The following is a 24,273-nucleotide window of genomic DNA, read 5'->3' as shown; positions in this document are numbered from 1 at the left end:
AGTAATGATTTATATGTAATAATTATGTAATCATTTGCAATATGTAATCATGAGCAGGGAAGCAGATCTTAATTTAAGGGGGAACCACAAAAAATGACTTTCTGGAGGGAACATCAATAATATCACCAACATAGAGTTAACACTTGGATTTTAAACAAACTAATAATGTTCACAATGATTACAGTTTGTCTGACATTTAGCATTAAATAAACACCAAATCCATTTTCAATATATGAAACAAACTAATGTCAACAATAACAAAGGTCGTTCAAACTTTACTAAATAAAGAACAAAATAAGTGTCTAATTCGGACAGTTTAGATATTCCTTGGTCAGTATTATTTATCTTTATGTTTTTCAGCTCCACTGTTGTGTTTCTATCGTTCATATTGGCTGAACTTCACTCATTAAACTAGTTAACAGCTCTGTGGACAAGTGATGATGATGAAGATGATGAAGCTTGTGGATGTATTTATGTGGTAGTTGTTGATGATCAGGACACACGGTGGCAAAAACAAAACCTTGAAATATGTATTTTAAATGATATAATTTATTTCTAAATACTTTATTGTGTCAGACATGTCTCCTCTTTCTCCCTGGGATCTGCACCCCTGACCATGAATTTGAAGTTTAGCCGTTAGATTGTGGGTTTCATTTGCTTGGTTTGAATATCAATAAAAGAAGGAGAAACATTGTGTCACATTGTGTCACTTTGACTTCCACAAGGTCACACCAAACCCAGTATTTACAATTTCCAATACTTCTACTTCTACTCCACTACATCTCAGAGGCAAATATTATACTTTTACTCCACTACAATTATTTGAAAACTTTAGTTACTAGTAACTTTTCACGTATAAATGATTACATTAACCACTTTAGCCCTATTTTATACCTAGGCTACTTTCAAACATTTTAGTATTTACTTTTGGTACTTTAAGTACATTTTGATGCCACTACTTTTGTACTTTTACTCAAGTAGATTTTGAATTCTGGACTTTTACTTGCAACAGAGTATTTCTATATTGCAGTATTGGTACGTAAAGAGTTTGAGTACTTTTTCCACCACTGCCAAGGACAAACCTTTGTTTACCATGTTGATGATGAAGGGACTCAGGCTTCGTTCACACGTACACAGGTACTTTTTTAAATAAACGTTGCTTTTTTCCTTTTGGTTAAGATCTGCGTCTACACGGCCCCGTTTACAAACACATCTCTGTCCACACAGCAACGTATTAAGACGGCAAAAACACAGCTGTCATCACAAGACTGTCTATTTACAGCGCTCAACAACTGCAGTCTGGTGATGACAGACACATATATCTTATTAAAGATTTATCTTTGTCATTTTGAAAATAAAATAATGATAATGTCTTAAAATATACAGTAGCGCCCGGTCTGTGCTCTTCTTTGGATTTCTCAATAAAATGATACATTGAGCAGTGAGCACATCCAGAAACATGGCATCATATTTTTAGATAAATAAGTGTTTTAATCCCGTCTGTAGACGATTCTGTCCCAATGGTCAGTAGTGACGAAGCACATCCGGAATTACACTAAATGTAAACAGGAAGTAAATGAGGGGGGGGGGAGATAGACGGGATTAAAACATTTCTTTATAAAAAAATATAGATTATTACATTGCACTAGAACCCTGTAGAGTGAGTTAACATTTGGGGCAGAGGGTAAGCACCTTTTATTTTTGCATTTGTACATGTTTCGACAATCTACAGGCTAGGAGCTTAAAGTCCAGTAGGAAATGGGGGGATAGTAGCTACGACTCTCTTAGATTGAAAATGTCAGAATCATAAAATGCGTTTATGAGAGTCGTAATCTACGTCTAACTGTATAGATGGTTTACAGACAAACTATCATAGGCTAGTCTACTTCAGAACGACCAGAGACGCAGGGCATCACCGGCTGGCTCCTGTCCAATGAGCAGCTCTCCACCTGGAGCGCACACTGTCCCACAACTACTCACTATTAAATGATGATTATTGAATTATAGAAACAAGAGGAGGCTCACACACTGACACAGATACGTTCTGGCTCTTTAGATACAAAAATATTCTATTGTCTCTGGACTTCATTGCTGGCATCTCACACCTGGCTGTAACTTTTGGTAAAGCCTTTTCTGTCAAGAGCACAAACCTTCCTACCTTATTGATGTTTTATTATAGAATGCTGATAGAATGAACACATCAGCTGTCGGGGTGCTGGGTTTAAAGAGGATCATGAAATAAAACACCTGGCTCTCATTGAATTCAAGTCATTTGTCAGGGTTTCCTTTTCCTCCCAGTGCGTAAGGCTAAGGCTGCTCGCCCAAATCAAGTCTGTACTTTCTTTTAATGATTTAGAGCGTGCCATTCATGCTTTTATCACCACACGCCTGGACTACTGTAATGCACTTTATGTTGGCTTAAACAAAGCCTCCATAATGAACGTTCACAGCTAGTCCAAAACACTGCGGCACGTCTCCTAACGGAAACCCGCAAGCGTGACCACATTACACCCATTCTGGCTTCACTTCACTGGCTCCCAGTTCACTTCAGAATTGATTTTAAGATGTTATTGTTTGTTTTTAAATCACTGAATGGCCTGGCACCTCAGTGTTTATCTGAACTCCTAGAGGTGTAAACCCCCCCCCCCCCCCTGGTCACTGCGGTCTGCGGGCCAGTTGAAACTTGAGGTCCCAAATTCAAATTTGAAAACCAGAGGTGACCGAGCCTTCTCGGTAGCAGCCCCCATTTTATGGAATGCGCTCCCCTCCCATATTAAACTGGCCCCCACAATCGATACTTTTAAATCTCGCCTTAATCTCGTCCCATCTTTATGCTTTGGCGTTTGACCCTGTTTGAGTGTTTCTGTGGTCTATGTTTTGTTTCACTTTCTAACATACATACTTCTCAACATATACGTATGAAGGATGACAATCAATCAATCAATCAATCCTATATTGTCCTCTAAGGCAGTGGTTCTCAAAGTGGGGTCCGGGGACCCCCAGGGGTCCATGAGGGAGTTCCAGGGGGTCCCCAGCTAAATGATAGATAGTTAGGAACCAAATGGTCTGCCACTCAGAGAGTGTACAAATGGAACCAAATGGACCCTAACGGGTTCCATTTCTACACTAGAATAGAGTCTGCACACCATGGTGAAGCTGAAAAATCTCTGCTGTATTTGTATTGTCTTGTCAACGTTTTGATCTATTCAGATCTTCATCAGGACATATACATGGGAATGGGCGTAAACACACACAGGTTTATATAGGTCACCATCCTCACACTGATAGGTTAATCCCAATAGGGCAAGTAAGGTCACAACAGTCAACTGAACTCATCATTTGTCTGGCTTTGCATAAAGAAAAAGTAAAGAAAGAAAACGAACTAAAGAAAGTTATCTCATATCTCGATCACAGTTTAAGACATGTTAAGGATGGCATAAATACTATTAACTGGTGTAAATAGCATATATAAATATGGAGACTAGTCACTGACAGTGACAGCACCGTGTTGATACAGGTCTCACAGCTGCAGTGAATCAGCGTCAACGTGAGGGTCTTTGCTGGGCAGTGAGTGTTGCCAACCGTTGTGAGAGAAATAAGCCAATCCACCTTCAAAACCAAGCCAACTCTACCGAGAGAAATAAGCCAAACATCACCTCGAAAAACAAGCCAAAAGTTGAGGTAAATACAATAGGTGGACATCACATGGCAACACTCCTACTGGGACTTATTCTACTCCGGAAACGACGGACATATAGTTGCAACTAGGATTCAAATCAGATTAGTTTGAAGGAGGCCAACATAGAAGGTTGTCATAATGTGTCTATAGTCTACATAGATTAGAGTGAATGGATGGTGAATTGTTTTCCAATCATCAAATCCATGGTGTGACCTTTGACCCCCCAGAGAACCTGTCGGACCACAAGGGTCACATCCTGCAGTCCTGTGACGACTGTCTGCTGTGGACCGACACCTTCAGGAACGGAGACGTCACCGGGAGATACATCCTGCAGTTCAGTAAGTTTCACTAGAAGATACGTAAAAAGAAGACTCTCTGTAGAAATGTAAGAATCTTTAATCATGTTGAAGATGTGCAGCAGCAGTCTACCAGACAAACGGGCGTGTTTCAGCCTGCAGGCCTTCCTCAGTGTTACGAAGGCCTGCCTTCCCAAACGACAGGTGTTTTTTTTCTCTAAATTTAGAGTAGACGATCATTTTTCTCCCCAATTTAGTCGTTATGCCAATTAATTCCTCCTCACACACATGTCTGTGTTGTCACTGCTGTCCTATTCTCCTGACTCACCTGTCAGTGAGGAGCCTGACAGGTGCACCGGGAGGTTCTACATCCACCGGGAGGACATAGAACCTTCGTCCTACTACTCCTCCCACCCCAATGCTGCCTGCTGATAGGCTCCCCTCCCCCCCAGCCCGTATAAATACGTGCAATGACCAGTATCACCCTCCTCCCCGCCCGGCTGCCCTTCCCCGATAAGTAGGTCGGGAGAGGTTTATTGTCGGTATATCAGCCGATAACACAGGACTCTGTCCCCGTTACAATGCTCTAGACCTCTGGGAGATGGATTGCTGAGGTGGGGGGCCACGCCTACCATCAGCTCACAGTACTTACCGCGCGACTTGTCGCACCCAAGCCGTGCAACTCATGCCCGGGATCAAACCCATGACCTTGTGGTCCAAAGGCTCGAGCGCTCTACCGACTGAGCTACCCGAACACGGGTTCATTGTGTTAGCGAAGACGCCCGGCAAAGCCGGATTTCGAACCCGCAACCTCCGTGGTGGCGGTGGGCAGCGACTTTTACCGCTGCACCACCCGAGCATGTGACTATTGGTTATTTTGAAGTGTCCGTCTGTTTAACTATAACATGAATTCCCTCTCAGCGCGGACAGTCTGTTTAACTAGAACATGAATTCCCTCTCAGCGAGGACAGTCTGTTTAACTATAACATGAATTCCCTCTCAGCGTGGACAGTCTGTTTAACTATAACATGAATTCCCTCTCAGTGCGGACAGTCTGTTTAACTATAACATGAATTCCCTCTCAGTGCGGACAGTCTGTTTAACTATAACATGAATTCCCTCTCAGTGAGGACAGTCTGTTTAACTATAACATGAATTCCCTCTCAGTGCGGACAGTCTGTTTAACTAGAACATGAATTCCCTCTCAGCGCGGACAGTCTGTTTAACTATAACATGAATTCCCTCTCAGCGAGGACAGTCTGTTTAACTAGAACATGAATTCCCTCTCAGCGCGGACAGTCTGTTTAACTAGAACATGAATTCCCTCTCAGCGCGGACAGTCTGTTTAACTATAACATGAATTCCCTCTCAGCGCGGACAGGAACCATGGAGCCCAAGGATGTGGAGGTTTTTAAGAAGCAGGTCGTCTGTCTCAACTTCCCACAGAACTACCACAGCTCTGATGGAGATACAGGTCTCTCACACACACACACACACACACACACACACACACACACACACACACACACACACACACACACACACACACACACACACACACACACACACACACACACGAAGAAAGAGGCAACATTTTTGAAGATATGTTTTTGTGGAACCAAGTCAAACTAAATGTAATGCCTCAACTTCTACGATTCCAAGTGCTTGTCAGGGTGTGGGGTCCCCAGTTCACATATGATTATTTTGGGGGGTCCCCAGTTCACATATGATTATTTTGGGGGGTCCCCAGTTCACATATGATTATTTTGGGGGGTTGCTGCCTGAAAAGGTTGAGAACTCCTGGCATAAAAGAAGATAAAAAAACAAACATCGTGGGCCTTCATCAGGCCATGTGTACGTTACAGAAGTAGCCACAAGAGGGCACCACTACTGCATTGCATTACCATAGAGGTATATGTAGCACCAGTATAAAAATGTTTTATACATGTGAAAACTTGTGAAACGGGACATTCTGCATAATGAGTGTTTTTTACTTTGGGTACTTTAAGTACATGTTGATACCAATACTTTTGTACTTTTACTCAAGTAAATTTTGAATTCCGGACGTTTACTTGTAACAGAGTAGTTCTACATTGCACTATTGAAACTTTTGCGTAAGTAAAAAATGTGAGTACTTTTTCCACCACTGCTCTGTTTGTCTCTGTGTTACAGAGCTGTGTCCAGACAAACAGGAAACCACGGACTGAACAGACTATGAAGATATGGACCAACATGAATGTTTTATAGCACTGCCTCTCAAACCTTTTCAAGTCAAGGACACCCCAAATTGATATTTTATTTGGACGCGGACCCCCATCTCAAATATTTTGTACCAGGGACCTCCAGAAGAGAGGATTTATGTAAAAGAAAATTGCAGATGCACAACTTTGCAGCGTGGCACGAAGTGACGCAATGTGAGCTTGTAGATCTGCTATTTTTTGGTTATTACACAGCTTCAACGGTCAATCGTTGAATTGACCGTTGAGTGAGTTAATTCTGGATAATAAGCGATGAACACTATAACAGACCTCCGTCTAATCAAAGACTCAGAGCACCTGCTCATATCAACCTGTCTAATCAAAGACTCAGAGCACCTGCTCATATCAACCTGTCTAATCAAAGACTCAGAGCACCTGCTCATATCGACCTGCGCTGCTTGATGTTATGCTGTATCCAACATGACAACCATGTAAACAAACACACCATGTCATTTACAACTAAACGTTGCTCTCAAGGATGTTTTTGAAAACATTTGAAGTGAGAAATAGATGATGCAGTAACCAAACATGTATTCTATTTGATCAACTACACTTCTTTGTTTTCCGAGGCAGCCGTGTCCGCCCAGCGTAATACTTATGTTATGGAATACTTTAATTGCCGTAAGTAAGGAAATACTTAATTTTGTTGTTAAACTTGGGTCAATGTATTAATTAATTTATTAAGTAGCCGTGTAATAAGTGGGATATTTGACTGGTAGGTGGTCATTATTGAAAAATATAGACAGGGTGATTATGCACCTCAGCTCTGTGTCGGTGCATAATCACCCTGTCGGGATTTATTTTCTAATAATGACCAGCTACCAGTCAATTATCCCTTGCATAGCCAACGTATAAAATATGGATGAAGTGGTTGAAATTATTGTGATGCTATATTAACACATTTGGCTGAATGTCATGAATTTTGATCGTGGTTCAACTCTCCTCCCTGGAAAACTGATCATTAATGTTTCTTTTTGTATCATTTATGAATTATGAACACTTACTGGCCTTTAGGAGCCGATATCGTTGTTGTCAGGCAGAAACCTCTTATCTCCATATTCTAACTTTTTTTTCTTTTTTGTAAATTAACGTCCTTGATTATACTACAGTGTCACACAAAAGCATCAAAAGTAGCAGATCTACAAGCTCCAAATGCGTCTGAGCTTGTAGATCTGCTACTTTTGATGATTTTGAATTGAAGTTTCCACTGGACAGACCATACATATATTTATATATCTCAACTAAAAACGTAACAATAATGAAGTGTGTTTTCACTGCAGTACTAAAGGTTCACATCATGTTTTATGTTGTGTACTTAACATCCTGTTTCTTCTAATAAATCATTTATATATCTGGTATACTGTACAACACGGTGTCTGTCTGTCTGTCTGTCTGTCTGTCTGTCTGTCTGTCTGTCTGTCTGTCTGTCTGTCTGTCTGTCTGTCTGTCAATAATAACTGAAGAGTGGGTCTTATTATTTCACAAAGCTGTGAAATGTTTATTATAATAACCTTGCATCTCCACATTTAAACTGTTCACGTGTTTTCTTTCTCGTAAAGTAATGCTTTACTTCATCATACAAGAAAATAACGTAACGGCAATAAGTAACGGCTTCCAATTATTTGGTTAATTTGTATTCGTAGGGGTGCCAGAGAAATAATATTCCTTATTCCGCCTTTTTTTTTATATTATAGTGAGTTCTTCCTCATCTGAGTTTTAACCACTAGGGAAACCACACAAAGGACTTACATATGAATTATAAACCCTCGTCATCGAATAAACCAACACAAGTTTTCAAGTTCAGTTGCAATTATTTTAGTGAATGAAAGTTAGGTTCAACCAACAAAGCAGTTCAGTTCATCAAACTCAATTCATCACATGCAAAAATAAACCAAAAGCCAACCAGTTGATCAACACGTTCCAAAAAAAAAAAAAAAAGGAAAAATATATATAATTCACAAAATCACCACACCAAGGTTACGTTTGTAACCCCTCGTTTCAATCCAAATCACAACTCAGTGCATTACCATCAGTTCACAACAACACACAACACTTCCTTCACAATTTAACTTTAATAGTCCGTGCCCGGTCCTGAATACGCACGCAGCACGCAACGCAACGTTAAAGGGATATTTCACTTTCAAAAAAACTTTGGGTCATTGTATTATCTACTCAGGCTTTTGTGAGCCCTCCTGACAGTTTTTAAGCTGCTTGATTCACTATTTAGATATTTGATATTCATTTTATCAGACACGGCCCCTTCCTATACAAACCCATTATAACTTCAAACTAAATGTTAGATTCATCAAAAACAACCGTCCTTGGTTCTGGTGACTCACCCTGTCCTCCTAATACGTGAGGAGCCGTGTTTTTTCGATTACTTTTTTCATTTATTTTATTACATTTTTTTATTGTATTTAATTTTTTTCATTTTCCAAAAAAAACATTTTAAAATAAATGATAAAGGTTATCGAAAGAACACGGCCCCCTCACGCATTAGGAGGGCAGGGTGAGTCACCAGAAACAAGGACGGGTGTTTTTGATGAATCTAACATGTTAAAAATGGAGTTTGAAGTTAAAATGGGTTTGTATAGGAAGGGGGCGTGTCTGATAAAATGAATATCATATATCTAAATATTGAATCGAGTAACTTAAAAACTGTCTGGGGGGTTCACAAAGGCCTGAGTAGACGATAAAATGACCCAACGTTTTTTTGAAAGTGAAATATCCCTTTAATGTTCATTCCACTTCACCGAGTAGATCGGCAGCTTTTTAGATTCCCCAAATAATAAACAAACAAATCATAATAAAGTTCACTCTCCCCAAAATAAGAGTAGGTCTATGAGCTCAAAGGACAAATGAAATACCAGTAAGGCAGGCAGCGCCGCAGCGGAGGTGATCTGGAACGTTCCCTGCGTGTCAGTGTCAACAAACCATTTGTTTGTTGTTCCAGCAGGAACGACCAGAATGTGGGGAATCACACGTTGTTCAGGGTCACATTGTGGGGTTAGTGGCTCCTTCTGTCGTGGGATTAACGTCCACTTCACGGAGGGCTACGAACACTGTTTACGGTCTAAAACGATACGGTACAAACACTGTGAGTGACGAGGGTCTGACTTCCTCGTCCTCCACACTTCACACAGGAGGCTCGCGGACCATTTCGGGCCGTCACTGTGTGTGTGTGTGTGTGTGTGTGTGTGTGTGTGTGTGTGTGTGTGTGTGTGTGTGTGTGTGTGTCAATAATAACTGAAGAGTGGGTCTTATTATTTCACAAAGCTGTAACATGTTTATTATAATAACTTGTATCTCCATATTTAAATGTTCAAGTGTTTTCTTTTTCGTAAATTAATGCTCTACTTCAGGGGTCTTCAACAGGGGGTCCGGGACCCCTAGGGGGTCCTCAGAGTTACTCCAGGGGGTCCGCCAAATCTTTGTGATAGGATTTTTTTTTTACATTTTAACCACTTGAACCCTAGCATCTCTATTCTGATGAACATTAGCTGAAAATAGCAGATCTACAAGCTCACAACGCCTCGCGCTTCGAGGCGTTGTGAGCTTGTAGATCTGCTATTTTCAGCAAAGGGGTTTAGCGTAGAGGGAAAAAGAATAAAATCAAGTACCAACTATTGAAGGTTTAAGTGGTTAAATGTCTGAAATGAACAAAAAATATTAATTTACACAACACTGATGATAGTCAATGAAGCTATCTATGAAATCTATTGAAAAGTTTAATCTGCAACACAATTGCATGCAATGTATGGGGGTCCCTGCTTCGTCTCTCTCTCAGCTAAGGGGTCCCTGCTTCGTCTCTCTCTCTCTACTAGGGGTCCTTGGACTGAAAACGTTGAAGACCCCTGCTCTACTTCAACATACAAGAGTGTCACCCCAAAAGTAGTGAAAATTGCAGCTCACAACGACACGTTGTGAGCTTGTAGATCTGCTATCCTTGAATTCATGGAGCCAATAATATGATGACCGGTGGAAAGATGCTAATGTATCCGGTAGGAGAATTTGTGTCTCCTACCGGAGAGACCACCGGTAATCAAATTATTGACTCAGGAATGAGACAAAAACAAATAAATCTCCATGAATTCAAGGCTTCATGGGGTGTAATTGATAGAAAATAAGTACTTTTTTGGGTGAACTACTCCTTTAAGCCATTTAGACCTGAGACCGATTCTAAAAACACCTTCTAAATCCTGACCTAAGTTTTCTGAAACACTTTAAATATGGGGTTCCCGCCCAAAATGGGTTAAAGGGGGCTCAAGACCGCGCCCCTTTATCCATCTGCTAAAAGTGCTCTCTCTCTCCAGATATTTACTAAATGGTGAAAGAAATGTAAACGCCTGCTTTAGTGCTTTCCATGTGGTACCTAAAGGCAGCGTTCAAAAGAATTGCCTTTCCAAACTCTCCTGAACTTGAATGCAGTGAAATGCCCTCTGAGTATAAATCCATGCCGTACGTCTCATCTCTGACTTAATAACTGACACTTTCACTTTGATAACCATTCATTCTACTGGATGCATAGAAATGTCAAAAGGATTTCTGGACTGATGTGGACTCACTCACTCGCTCGCTCGCTCGCTCGCTCGCTCGCTCGCTCACTCACTCACTCACTCACTCACTCACTCACTCACTCACTCACTCGCTCACTCACTCACTCACTCACTCACTCACTCACTCACTCACTCACTCTGTCTGTCTCTCAGGTTGTTCAACATGTCTCTATAGTAACAGGTGATGTTTAATAAAAGAATCATTCTGATTGGTTGCTGAGTGAATCAGGAAGTGAAATTCAAGTTTCGAGATTTGAGTTTCCAGTCAGAGGCCTCAGTGGTTCAACCACACACACACGCACACACACACACACACACACACACACACACACACACACACACACACACACACACACACACACACACACACACACACACACACACACACACACACACACACACACACACACACACACACACACATACGTACATACACACACACAATGTTAGCCTCTGTTAGGAGGGGGGGCAATATTTTGTCACAAGGGGGGGTGGGGAGGGGGTGGACACAAAAACTATGGAACTCTGACTGGTGTTACACTATGGAATTGGAAATAATAGAGCATATTCACATGGTGGCCATTTTGTCATTTTGCATTGAAGAAACGGGGTGGCATTTCATTAACTTAATAATAAAATGGCCGCCGTGTGAATATGGTCTTCAGAGACCACACCCCCTTGTCACCCTGCATAATAATACATATGTGCAGAGTAGACCAGTGGAGTGGAGAGCATTTTATTTGGGTTTTCTCTTCTGAAGTGACCAGATATTTACGGGTCCATTTGGTTCCATTTGTACACTCTCAGAGTTATGGGGGTCCTTGCAAATAAAACATGTGAGAACCACTAGTAGGACTCCTAATGTGTCATATATAGTGTCGTAGTAAATCAGAGCCAAACATATTCTGAAGAAAACCCAGAGACTTGACATTCAGTGGGTCTTATGATTAAAATAAGAACATTATAATGGTGTGTAAATGAAGAATTTGACACGGACACATTTGTCTGTGTACGGACATATTGATGACCCCTGGGTTAGACATAAGGTGCATAAGGTATAGTGTGTACATGAGGTTAGATATAGGGTGCATAAGGTACAGTATTTGCATTAGGTTAGACATAAGGTGCATAAGGTACAGTATGCACATGAGGTTAGACATAAGGTGCATAAGGTACAGTATAAGGAGACATAAGGTTCATAAGCAGCAGCTATATACATGATTATGTGCAATAATCCAGACTGTCGTCTTTCTGGAAACAGATGATGTAACATCATATCTTTAATCTGATTGGCTGATTCTTCTAAACTATAAAACGAGTCCTCCTTCATTCTCTTTCAGACTCCGGAACTTCTCTTGAGGTAAACATGTGTTTATTCTGATCTGTTAATTCTTATCTGTTTATCTGTAATATACTGCTCAAAAAAATAAAGGGAACACTTTGATCCCTTAATTCTTTTGAGCAGTTTTCGTTAGCATTATGTACACAGTTCATGAAAAAACTCAAAACAATTAAGGGATCAAAGTGTTCCCTTATTTTTTTTGAGCAGTTTATATTAGAGTATATTTATATTGTTATATTTATATTATTAAAACATACGGTATATTTATACTGTTATACATACATTATGTGTATCTTTTGATAAATTAAATATATATCTATAGTGTTATAGTGTGTAATATAAATAAACATTATGTCTGTTGATTATATACTGAATAACTTACTGTTATATTGATATATCAAATATACATACAGTTTATTCATACACGCACGCACGCACGCACGCACGCACGCGCGCACACACACACACACACACACACACACACACACACACACACACACACACACACACACACACACACACACACACACACACACACACACACACACACACACACACACACACACCTCTCATGTGACACTTTGATCACATGACCAGTGTGTTTTTAAAGACATTTGATGGTTTTAGCAGTGAGATGTAATGAGGCTTAGATTGATGTTTAATGAACATGAACAGCATTTTACCAGCAACGCTGAACACACGCACGCGCGCGCGCGCGCGCACGCACGCACGCACACACACACACACACACACACACACACACACACACACACACACACACACACACACACACACACACACAGACAGACAGACAGACAGACAGACAGACAGACAGACAGACAGACAGACAGACAGACAGACAGACAGACAGACAGACAGACAGACAGACAGACAGACAGACAGACAGACACACACACACACATAAATGTTGTGTCATTTAAGCCCATATGATCAGGGCCCTTCTGGTAGTTCTAGAGTCAGGTTTACTCTACCTAACAACACTAGTAGGAGCTAAATGTGTTATTTTTTATTATTAGTAGTATTGTGCACTGGGTTAGATAATTAGTTAGGGAAAGTCAGCCTAATGTCTGACCAATCTGTAATATAAATGCTTAAAACTATCTTTCTTCACAAACATGTTCATAAAGGTGTCTACAAACACCTCTCAATAGACCAATTATTTGTTTACTAACATTGAGACTGGATGCACAGGTGATTGTTTCACGCAATAAATTCTCAACCTGTTGTTTTGGGTTGCGCTGGTTTCAGCACACCCCTCCCCGTCTTGTGTGTTGGCTAGTGAGGCGCGTCCTAGCGAGACCTGACAGAATGGGTTTCATTGCACGCATACTGGTTGCACGCATACTGGTTCTTATCAGTGTGACGTCGTCTGTTAAGGGGTCTATTTGTTCCAACCCAACTCCCTTGGGATACTTTGTGGGAGCCAATCAAAGTTGGGGTACCCGGAGGGCCTGGAAAAAAACCTGGAACAATTCAAATTGGGATGTCTAGTTATAGGTTTTCAGGGGTCCTGAATCCATTCCAACCATTCGTTTTTAGTAAAAAAAATTACTCTTGGCCATAAACGTGACCACACATACTTTTCAGGGGCCTATCCATCACATTGTGGTGGCTGTAATTGTCATCTACCTGGGCCCTCTCAGACCCCCACCTTTCAAGCAATGCATTCTGGGATAGGTGTTAAAATGTCACAGATCACAGAAGTGAACCTTTCAGGTTCTGTTTATTCAGCTCTCTGTATCTCTGCTACACATCACTCTATAAGCCATATCTCCTAAACTGGTGGGTCAAACTTTACAACCAACATGTCAATATGTAGTTATGATTCCTGCTTTCATATGACATGACAACATGTCAATATGTAGTTATGATTCCTGCTTTCATATGCCATGACAACCTGTCAATGTGTAGTTATGATTCCTGCTTTCATATGACATGACAACATGTCAATGTGTAGTTATGATTCCTGCAATATGACAACATTTCAATGTGTAGCTAATCTCTGGCTCCGTTGCCTGGATCACAGCGAAACTGTGCACACACACTCCCTGGATGCCAATTCAGACCCTCTGCCCTTTTTTCTTCACATGGGCCTGTTATAGCGCCACCAGGAGGCCGCTTTTTGCAAAGCACATTTTTTAACAGTACTCCTTTGTCCAAACGTCACGCGAATCGGTACACAGTATCTCTATAGTCATCAAACGAATATTTCAGATTTTTCATATTCCATCCTTATTGGCTAAAAATGGCTTCCAAAGTTTGCAGGAGTGCTCCGTTTTGAACAAAATGCCTCAAATCATGAACACAGCATGCAATTTCCGTGACATTTTGCACGCACATTCCCACTAGGCAGAGAAAGAAATGCCACTTGAAAATGTTCAAATCAGCCTCATGGTGGCGCTATAACAGGCCGATTCGTATTTTTACCTATAACTGCACAAATCTGTGTAAAACTTTGTTTGCGCACTCCCTAGAGGCCAAGGAAAACCTTTGCCTTGCATTTTTCACATCTGGCTTTTATAGCGCCACCAGGAGGCCGACTTATATAAAACTATTTTTGATATTACTCCTTCAGATTGTATCCAAATTTCACGGAAATCAGTACACATGGTCTCTATAGTCATTTGATCAAGACGGATCTGTTAGATTTTTCATATTCCATCCTCATTGGCTAAGATTGACATCTAAAGTTTGCAGGAGTGGCCCGTTTTGAACAAAATGTTGCAAATCCTGAACGCAGCGTCCGATTGCAGTGAAACTTTGCACTCATATTCACACTACGTTGAGGAACCAATGCCACCCTTTCAACATTGCCCTATTATAGCGCCACCAGGAGGCCGATTATTATTATTTTTTTAAATATTACTCCTACAAATGTTGTCCAAACATCACACAAATCAGTACAAATGATCTCTTTAGTTAAGTGATCAAGACGGATCTGTCCGATCCGCCTGATTTTACACATTCCAGCCTGGTTGGTGAATTCCGAACATTGCTGGGCCACAATAACCTACCTGACCTGGCGGACACCTGTGCTTCGAGGAGCACTTTTTCTAGTTCTGATCTGTTTATTCTCATCTGTTTATTATCATCTGTTTATTCTCATCTGTTTATTCTCATCTGTTAAATTCAGTTCAGTTCTGATCAGTGATGATGAAGATTACAGCCACCCTCCTCATCCTCTCCTCTGTACTTCATGTCAAAGCGATCCCAGGAAGTAAGTACATTATATTTATGTTATTAAATTAACCCATTGAGGCCTGAGGATCCGATTCTGCTAAATTGTCTTCTAAATCCCAACAGTTTTCTGAAAAACATATGTTTCTATATCAGTGGTGCTCAAACTTTTTCATGTCAAGGACCCCCAAAATGATATGTATATGGCCATGGAACCCCATCTCAAAATATTCAGTTCCAGGGACCCCCAAAAGCAAAGATTTTAGTAAAAAATGTTTGCTTTAAAGGAGAGTTTCAGTCATTTTAGGTGTTTGCTTTGATGTGTCGCTAATCACTCACCAACATACCAGGGGCAGTTGACTTTTGCAATAGAAGCCCCTGTTGTCCATTGGAGACCCCTTCCACTGGCATAATGGAGTAATGCGGATTTAAAAAAATGCCTATTTTAGCAGTTCCAAAGTTCTTTTTTTCCTACTAATTCTCATTATGCAGTGTCCTGACACTCAAACATGCACTGAATGTCCCTTATGAGCTACCGTTCATGCAGAACGACATGAAGCTAGTCCTCGGTGTTGCCAGATTCTGTGAGAGAAACAAGCAACCAGCACTCGACCACGTTAGCAGGCCTGTGTCCTTCAGGGAATTTACAGCTAATTTCTGGTCTAAGTCTGGACACCATCCGTAGACCCCGTAACAACTAAACCTCCCCCAGTAGTCCAGTCCCTGACTTAAGACACAACATGGACCTGGAGATATCACAGTTATAAGAAGAGCAGAGGACAGAGGGACCTCTTTAATCTACTGGCCTGCTTCAGAAGAAATGTCAACTTGACCACCAACCGTTCAGTGTCCACTTATATGTCTCTTGTACCAGTTAAAATACTCAAAAGACTCTAATGAACCAACCTGTCCTACTCCTCCGTCTAGAGAAATGCACTGATGCTCATCCTATCAAAACTCACTCTCATCCTATGCCTACAACTTGGAATTTCTATTGGTCCTATAAGTCTAGTCACACAGGGATAGCGAGCCAAACCATGCAAACCATATTTACATTTATACCATCATGCAAAACCACTGCACATCATCATAGCATAAAGTCATTGCAAAACAAGTCATTGCATCAGATACAGATCTCTACCTGAATGAGGTGTGTATTATATCAGTAATGTATCAGGTGATGTCCTTCAGAAGAAACCTAGTCTATTTATCTCTATAGCACTAACTCAGAAAATGAGGCTCTTTGGAAGATTAAAAGCTTCCCTTTATTTGCTCAGTTCATAGTGGGATTACAGATGTGTATTTAACAATACAAATATAAATATAAATGACATCTAGGAATGTTTCATGTCTGTCTGGTCAGATTTACAAATGCATTAATTTAGGCTTGTCCTAAACTCATTTAGAATTTAGATTAAAAAGGAGGAGGTTCCATTTAGATCTCATTCAGCCTGAAATACAGGCCAGTGTAAATGTGATAGTTCCAAAAATGTATAATACCAATTATTAATATTATTTATTATAAATAGGTATAATAATGTGTGTATGTGTGTGCACGTAGGTGTGCACGTTGGTGATTCTTTGAAAGTTAAGAAAGTCAGTGTGTGTGTATGTGTGTGCACGTAGGCGTGATTCTTAGAAGTCAGTGTGTGTGTATGTGTCTTTTGTGTCTTTTTCAACAGCCATCACACACAAAAAACGCTTACTTTGCACCTTGCACCGACATTGTCAGCATGTCAGGGGGGGGGGGGGGGGTTAAACTGGGTTAAATTTCCCCCAAGATGTGTCTTATACTTGAGCATAATTCAGTAAATACAATTATACTGCATATTATCAGCAATTATACATTAAATCATTAATAACATCAGGTTAAATACATGAGAAAATCAAATGATTCACGTTTGCATTAAATCTATCAAATCTTGGGACAAACCACAAAAGGTCTCTTTCTGCTGCAAGTCTTCCAGTAAACCTCAGCATCATTTCAACCTGTCAGTCAATATCATATTCTTTCTTTAGGCAAATCAAGTGATGAAATAATTTAAAGCTTATATCCTAAAGTGAGCTGTTCAACATAAATTACTTTATAATACATTTCCATATGTTCAACAATTTACTCAAGTACTGTACTTAAGTACAATTTTCAGTATTTTTACTTAACTACTCCACCACATCTCAGAAGCAAATATTATACTTTTACTCCACTACAATTATTTGAAAACTTTAGTTACTAGTTACTTTGTAGATTTTGATTACAAAACATACACTTCCGCCCTATATACATTTAGACCATCTCAATGTGTCGCGATGCGACGCATTGTGAGCTTGTAGATCTGCTATTTTCAAAAGATTGTTATACAATTGAAAACGTGTGAAATGGGACATTCTGCATAATGAGTACTTTCTACTTTTGGTACTTTAAGTATTTTGACACCAATACTTGTTGTACTTTTACTCAAGTAAATTAAAAATTCTGGACTTATACTTGTAACGGAGTATTTCTACATTGCAGTATTGATACTTTTACTTAAGTAAAGAATTAGAGTACACTTTCCACCACTGTATATTATATTACATTATATTATATAATGTTATGTTCACATCCTGAAATAAATCATTATGAATCTGTTTCATAATATTATAAAAACATTTAAATCTGTTGAATAAAATGTTTGACAGGAAGATACTTCTAATATTCACCTTTAGAACCAAACATGACTGTTTAACATGATGATGATGATGATGAAGATGATGATGATGATGATGAGGATGATGATGATGATGATGATGAAGAAGTTTGTTGTTGTATTTAATGTCATCTTTGTTTTATTTCCAGTGTTCCATGAGAACATTAATCTCATTGGCTGTTCAGACACAGTTAAAGACTCATATAAAGAGTGGATGCAGGCACTGGATGGTGAAGTGTTGTTCTATGCAGACTTCAACAAAGGGAAGATGGTGTACCCTCTGCCTCCGTTTGTAGATCCTATGACCTCGGCAGGAGGTTATGCAACAGCTGTGGGTCAGCAGCACCACTGCAAAGCCCAGCTGGACACCATTCTCACTGCCTTGAAGAAACCACCAGTGAAAGGTACATGAATACTATGAACACAATAGTTATTAACTAAAACGGTTGAATATATTTAACATGAATGTAAATCTTTAACCCATTCAATCCGGGAACACATATCTGTCATTTTAGATTTCTTTGGCTGTTCAAAAATAGCAGATCTACAAGTTCATAGCACCGACTGCTGCGCTATGAGCTTACTGTACATCTGCTACTTTTTTTTTTAACTCTTAGGATTTAGAAGACATTTGTAGAATCCCCAGAAGCAAAGATTTGAGTTACAAATGTCTGCTTTAAAAGTATATATAACTGCTCAAAGAAATGTAGGGAACACTTTGATCTATTATTTATTTAGAGTTTTCATGAACTGTGTACATACTGCTAACACAAACTGCTCAAAAGAATTAAGGCATCAAAGTGTTCCCTTCATTATTTTGAGCAGTATATATTCAAAGATTTGCTCAAACTTTCATGATTTAAAAAAAATAGCAGATCTACAAGCTCATAGCGCGGCACCGAGTGCCACGCTATGAGCTTGTATATCTGCTATTTTTGAATAGCCAAAGAAATAAAAAAAAATAGAAGCCCCTCAGAGCACAAGTCTCCGCCAGGTCAGGTAAAATTTCACGGAACTCGCACGATTTGAGGAATTTTGTTCAAATGGACCTATCCTGCAAACTTTGGAAGCCAATGTTAGCCAAGTAGGATGGAATATGAAATATCGGACACATCCATCTTGATCACATGACTATAGAGATACTGTGTACCGATTTGCGTGATTTTTGGACAGAATCTGAAGCAGTAGAGCAAAACATGTGTTTTACAAAACTCAGCCTCCTGGTGGCGCTCTAAAAGGCATATGTGAAAAATGCAGGGCAAAGGTTTTTCCTTGGCCTCTAGGGAGTGTGCGTGCAAAGTTTCACGCAGATCGGTGCAGTTATAGTTATATAACGTGTTATAGCGCCACCATGAGGCTTATTTGAACGTTTTCAAGTGGCATTTCTTCCTGGGCCAAGTGGGAATCTACGTGGAAAATTTCACAAAAATCGCATGCTGCGTTCATGATTTGAGGCATTTTGTTCGAAATGAACCAATCCTGCAGACTTTGGAAGCCAATTTTAGCCAATCAGGATGGAATGTGGAAAATCAGACAGATCCGTGTTGATCACATGGCTATGGAGATACTGTGTACCGATTTGCGTGTTTTTCGGACAAAGTCTGTAGGAGTAATATAAAAAAATGTGTTTAGCAAAAGTCGGCCTCATGGTGGCGCTATGACAGGCTGATCTGAAAAATGTGGGTCAGAGGTTCTGCTGTGGCATCCAGGGAGTGTGTGTGCAGTTTCACAGCGACCGGGCCAATGGTGGCAGAGATTAGCTGGTCGCAGACAGAAGGACGGACAGACGGACGGACAGGGGCCAAAACATACTCTCTCGCCATGCCTTTCGGCCTGGCGGAGACAATGACATTCAACTCAACTCAAATGTTATTTATATAGAGCACATTACAATGACCAAGGCCAACCAAAGAGGCACAACACATCAAAACAACAATGTTATAGTTCATACAGTGCAAAAATACAAAATACAAAATACAAGCAGCGATTAAATATGCATAGCAGAAAATAGTGAGGTAGAGACAATGGTTGTGATGTAACTGTTTAACTGTGTTCAAAGGCCAGGGAAAAGAAGTAGGTCTTTAATAGTGATTTATAAATGTCTATGGACTGAGAGGCTCTTATATTAAAGGGAAAGCTATTCCAGAGCCTCGAGGCGGCCACAGTGAAGGCTCGGTCACCTCTAGACCATTTTTTAGTCTGAGCTCAATCAGTAGTAACTGATCAGCTGACCTTAGGGGTCTGGGTGGAATGCAGTCTTTGATGAGGTCATTGAGGAAAGGCGGGGCTAGCCCGTTACGTGCTTTAATTAGTTTTTTACAATGGTTCTTAATCACTTGTTCCATTCACCTGAAGACGCTCCCTCGTCTCTCACAGTGAGGTGCAGTCATTGTGTGGGCTGCTAGCAGTGGTGGAAAGTAACTGAGTAGATTTACTTAAGTACTGTACTTAAGTACATTTTTGAGGTATTTCTACTTTACTTGAGTCTTTCAGTTTTCAATACTTTTACTTTTATTCCACTACATCTGTGATCCAAATATTGTACTTTTACTCGACTACATTTACTTTAAAACTTTAGTTGTTACTTTGTAGATTTTGATTATTATTACAAAACATTCATTAACCACTTCAGCCCTATATACATTTTGGCCATTTGAAAATAGCAGATCTACAAGCTCACAATGTGTCGTGATGCGACGCATTGTGAGCTTGTAGATCTGCTATTTTCAAATGATTTTCATACATTTGAAAACTTGAAATGGGACATTCTGCACAATGAGTACTTTTATTTTCGATACTTTAAGTATATTTTACTTTTGTACTTTTACTCAAGTACATTTTGAATTCTGGACTTTTACTTGTAACAGAGTATTTCTATATTGCAGAATTGATACTTTTACTTAAGTAAAACATTTGAGTACTTTTTCCACCACTTGCTGCTAGTAGCCCCGCCTGCCTCCTATTACACACACACAGACACACAGACGCACAAACACACGCACACGCACACACACATGAACCTATTTTAGACTTTATGTATATTTGGCCGATAGGGGGCAGTTAGCCTAGTGTTGATATTATACAGATGATAATAAAACTGCACATTTTTAATTGTCTATTTCCAGATGGATATGTGTACTATGAGGCTCGCCGCTGTGTGTTTAACTCCAGTGAGCTGAAGGACATACAGTACATATACTCAATGAATTTCGATGGTGATGAGATCATCAGGTGGGACAGTAGAGTAGATCAGTGGGTTGGATACACTGAGTTTGGTGTGAAGAACGCAGAGCTCTGGAATAAAGATCCTGGAGAACTGGCTTGGATCAGAGCAGAACGAGAGAGATTCTGCAAAGCCAGCATTGAGATCGACTACCCTGCTGTTCTGAACAAGAGAGGTGAGCTGATCTCAGAGCAGCACTCAACACTCATCACCTCATAAACTATAACATGACATCATAATAAATCATTATATTCAGAGATGATTAATGGTGTTAATATTGATCTGATAATGATTATAAAACATCCCTTGGTCTGGGCCGTAGCGTGACGGTCCAGACACCCCAGGCTGCAATGCCAGCCTGATAGCGTTCCCGACGACCTTTGCTGCGTGTCACCCCCCACCTCTCTCCCCATTTCCTGTCAGCCTACTTTCACTATCCCTCTCTAAAAAAAAAAACATTCAATCTGGGGACGCATCTCTGTAATTTTAGATATCTTTGGCTATTCAAAAATAGCAGATATACAAGCTCATAGCGCGGCACCGAGTGCCGCGCTATGAGCTTGTAGATCTGCTATTTTTGAAAAATCGTGAACATTTTTGCAAATCTTTGAATATATATTTTTAAGTGAACATTTGTTACTCAAATCTTTGCTTCTGGGGGTCCCTGGAACAACATATTTGACAAATGTTTGCTTTAAAAATATATATATTTAAAGATTTGCACACATTCTCACGATTCATTTTTTTTAGCAGATCTACAAGCTCATAGCGTGGCATTCGGTGCCGCGCTATGAGCTTGTAGACTATTTTTGAATAGCCAAAGAAATGTAAAATGACACAGATGCGTTCCCGGATTGAATGGGTTAATATTCTGAGAAACATTTCAAATCCTCTTAAACACTAAAGCCTGATTTATACTGTATCCTAACACGCTGTCACACAGTGGAAATAGCAGATCTACAAGCTCACAACATGTGGTGTCACCAAGGGGCCAGCTTGATATTTTTACATTGACTCTAATACTGAAGAGACAGTTCATATGAATGACCTGTAGTGTCACTGTTTTACCCCTGCTGGTGTCAGAAAGAATATTCTCTCAATGTAAGCGAATGGGTTTTTGATGAACTTTAGACTTACTTTTCTTACCTTAATAAACATTGTCATAAATACTATATGCTTCCAGTCACTAGTTTAAAGTCTTCTTTCAATCATCATGACATGTGTTTTGGTAAATTATGGTCCACTTTATTTTAAAACTGATGATACAAGTAGGGTATGCTCTAGGAGGGGCGGGATGATTTGATTGACAAGCTAAACATCCAATAGCATTCATTCCCTGCCCCTGCTCTTGATTGACAAGCTACCCAACAAATAGCATTCTTTAGGGATTGATCTCATAGAAATAGTCACAAGTACATTACATTACATTACATTACAGTCATTTAGCAGACGCTTTTATCCAAAGCGACTTACAATAAGTGCGATCAACAAAGGTAGGGAACGAAAGCTACTAATCATCAGAGGTTATAAGTGCATTTTCTGCAATAACAAGCAACCAAGAGCATACCTAGCGCTAAGGTAAAAGTGCAATATATCAGCTACCTATTTCCTTAAACAGATGAGACAAAATAGCTAAGTCAAATGAGCAGGAGCTAAAAACAAATAATTGTATTGACTAAACAAGATCCAATAAACAATTCAACAATAAAACAAGCATTCGTACAACTAGTTAACAACAAGTAGGCCAGGCAAAGAGGAAGGGTAGTGTTTCCTGAAGAGGTGGGTTTTCAGCCTGCGGCGAAAGATGGGCAGTGACTCTGCTGTCCTGACATCAGTGGGAAGTACATTCCACCACTGTGGGGCCAGAACAGAAAAAAGTCGTGACCGTGTCGATCGACCAGAAGGACCATTGAGTGGCGGGGGAGTCAGTCGCCCCTTGGTGGCAGACCGGGGTGGTCGGGTAGGGTTGTGGGCATTGACCAATACCCGGAGGTAAGAGGGAGCTGTTCCTTTCACTGCCCTATAGGCTAGCACCAGGGTTTTAAACTGAATGCGAGCCGCTACGGGGAGCCAGTGCAGGGAACGGAGAAGGATAGTTGTGTGAGAGAACTTGGGGCGGTTGAACACCAGACGAGCCGCAGCTTTCTGAACAAGCTCCAGGGGTCTGATGGCAGATGCCGGAGCGCCAGCCAGGAGGGAGTTGCAGTAGTCCAGGCGGGAGATGACAAGAGCCTGGATGAGCACCTGGGCTGCCTTCTCCGTGAGGAAGGGCCGAATTCTCCTGATGTTGTAGAGGAGGAATCTGCAGGACCGTGTCACTGATGCGATGTTAGCCGAGAACGACAGTTGATCGTCCAGGGTCACACCCAGATTCTTCGCAGTCCGAGTTGACGTCACCACAGCGTTCTCAATGGTGATGGCCATGTCTCGGTGAGGACAGCCCTTCCCCGGGATGAACATCAGCTCGGTCTTGTCCAGGTTGAGCTTCAGGTGGTTCGTCGACATCCACTCCGAGATGTCAGCCAGACAAGCAGCAATGCGTGCCTCCACTTGTGTGTCAGAGGGGGGGAATGAGAGGATCAGCTGGGTGTCATCGGCATAGCAGTGGTAGGAAAAACCATGGGAGCGGATGACAGCACCAAGAGATGTAGTGTAGAGAGAGAAGAGAAGAGGACCCAGAACCGAGCCTTGGGGAACCCCAGTAGTGAGCCTGTGTGGTTCTGACACAGACCCTCCCAGCATCACCTGGTAGGAGCGACCCGTCAGGTAGGATGCAAACAGGGAGAGTGCAGAGCCTGAGACACCCATCCCCTCGAGGGTGGAGAGGAGGATCTGATGGTTCACTGTGTCGAACGCTGCAGACAGGTCCAGGAGTATCAGGACAGAGGAGAGAGAGTTCGCTCTAGCGGTATGGAGTGACTCCGCCACTGCCAGGAGGGCAGTCTCTGTCGAGTGACCCACTTTGAACCCAGACTGGTTGGAGTCCAGGAGGTTGTTCTGGTGGAGATATGAGGACAGTTGTTTGAACACAGCA

The 24,273-nt window shown here is 40.8% G+C and overlaps 2 protein-coding genes across 2 annotated transcripts in view; both read left to right on the top strand.

The window, feature by feature from the left end:
- The window catches only part of LOC311044503 (uncharacterized protein), a 253,501-nt gene that overhangs the window by 66,761 nt on the left and 162,467 nt on the right, over positions 1–24,273 (top strand). The gene's annotated exons all lie outside the window — the stretch shown is intronic.
- LOC311043231 (H-2 class II histocompatibility antigen, I-E beta chain-like) overlaps positions 12,077–24,273 on the top strand; it is a gene marked incomplete at its 3' end in the record, with an annotated part of 48,768 nt that continues 36,571 nt past the window's right edge. Inside the window, exon 1 of the mRNA XM_084054407.1 lies at positions 12,077–12,149. The remainder of the gene's footprint in view (positions 12,150–24,273) is intronic.

The sequence above is a fragment of the Gymnoscopelus microlampas genome, assembly GCF_963454915.1.
Source record: "Gymnoscopelus microlampas genome assembly, chromosome: 4".
In the NCBI taxonomy this organism is placed as follows: domain Eukaryota; kingdom Metazoa; phylum Chordata; class Actinopteri; order Myctophiformes; family Myctophidae; genus Gymnoscopelus; species Gymnoscopelus microlampas.
The sequence above is the reverse complement of the archived record's forward strand: the minus strand, read 5'-3'. Positions and strand labels throughout refer to the sequence as shown.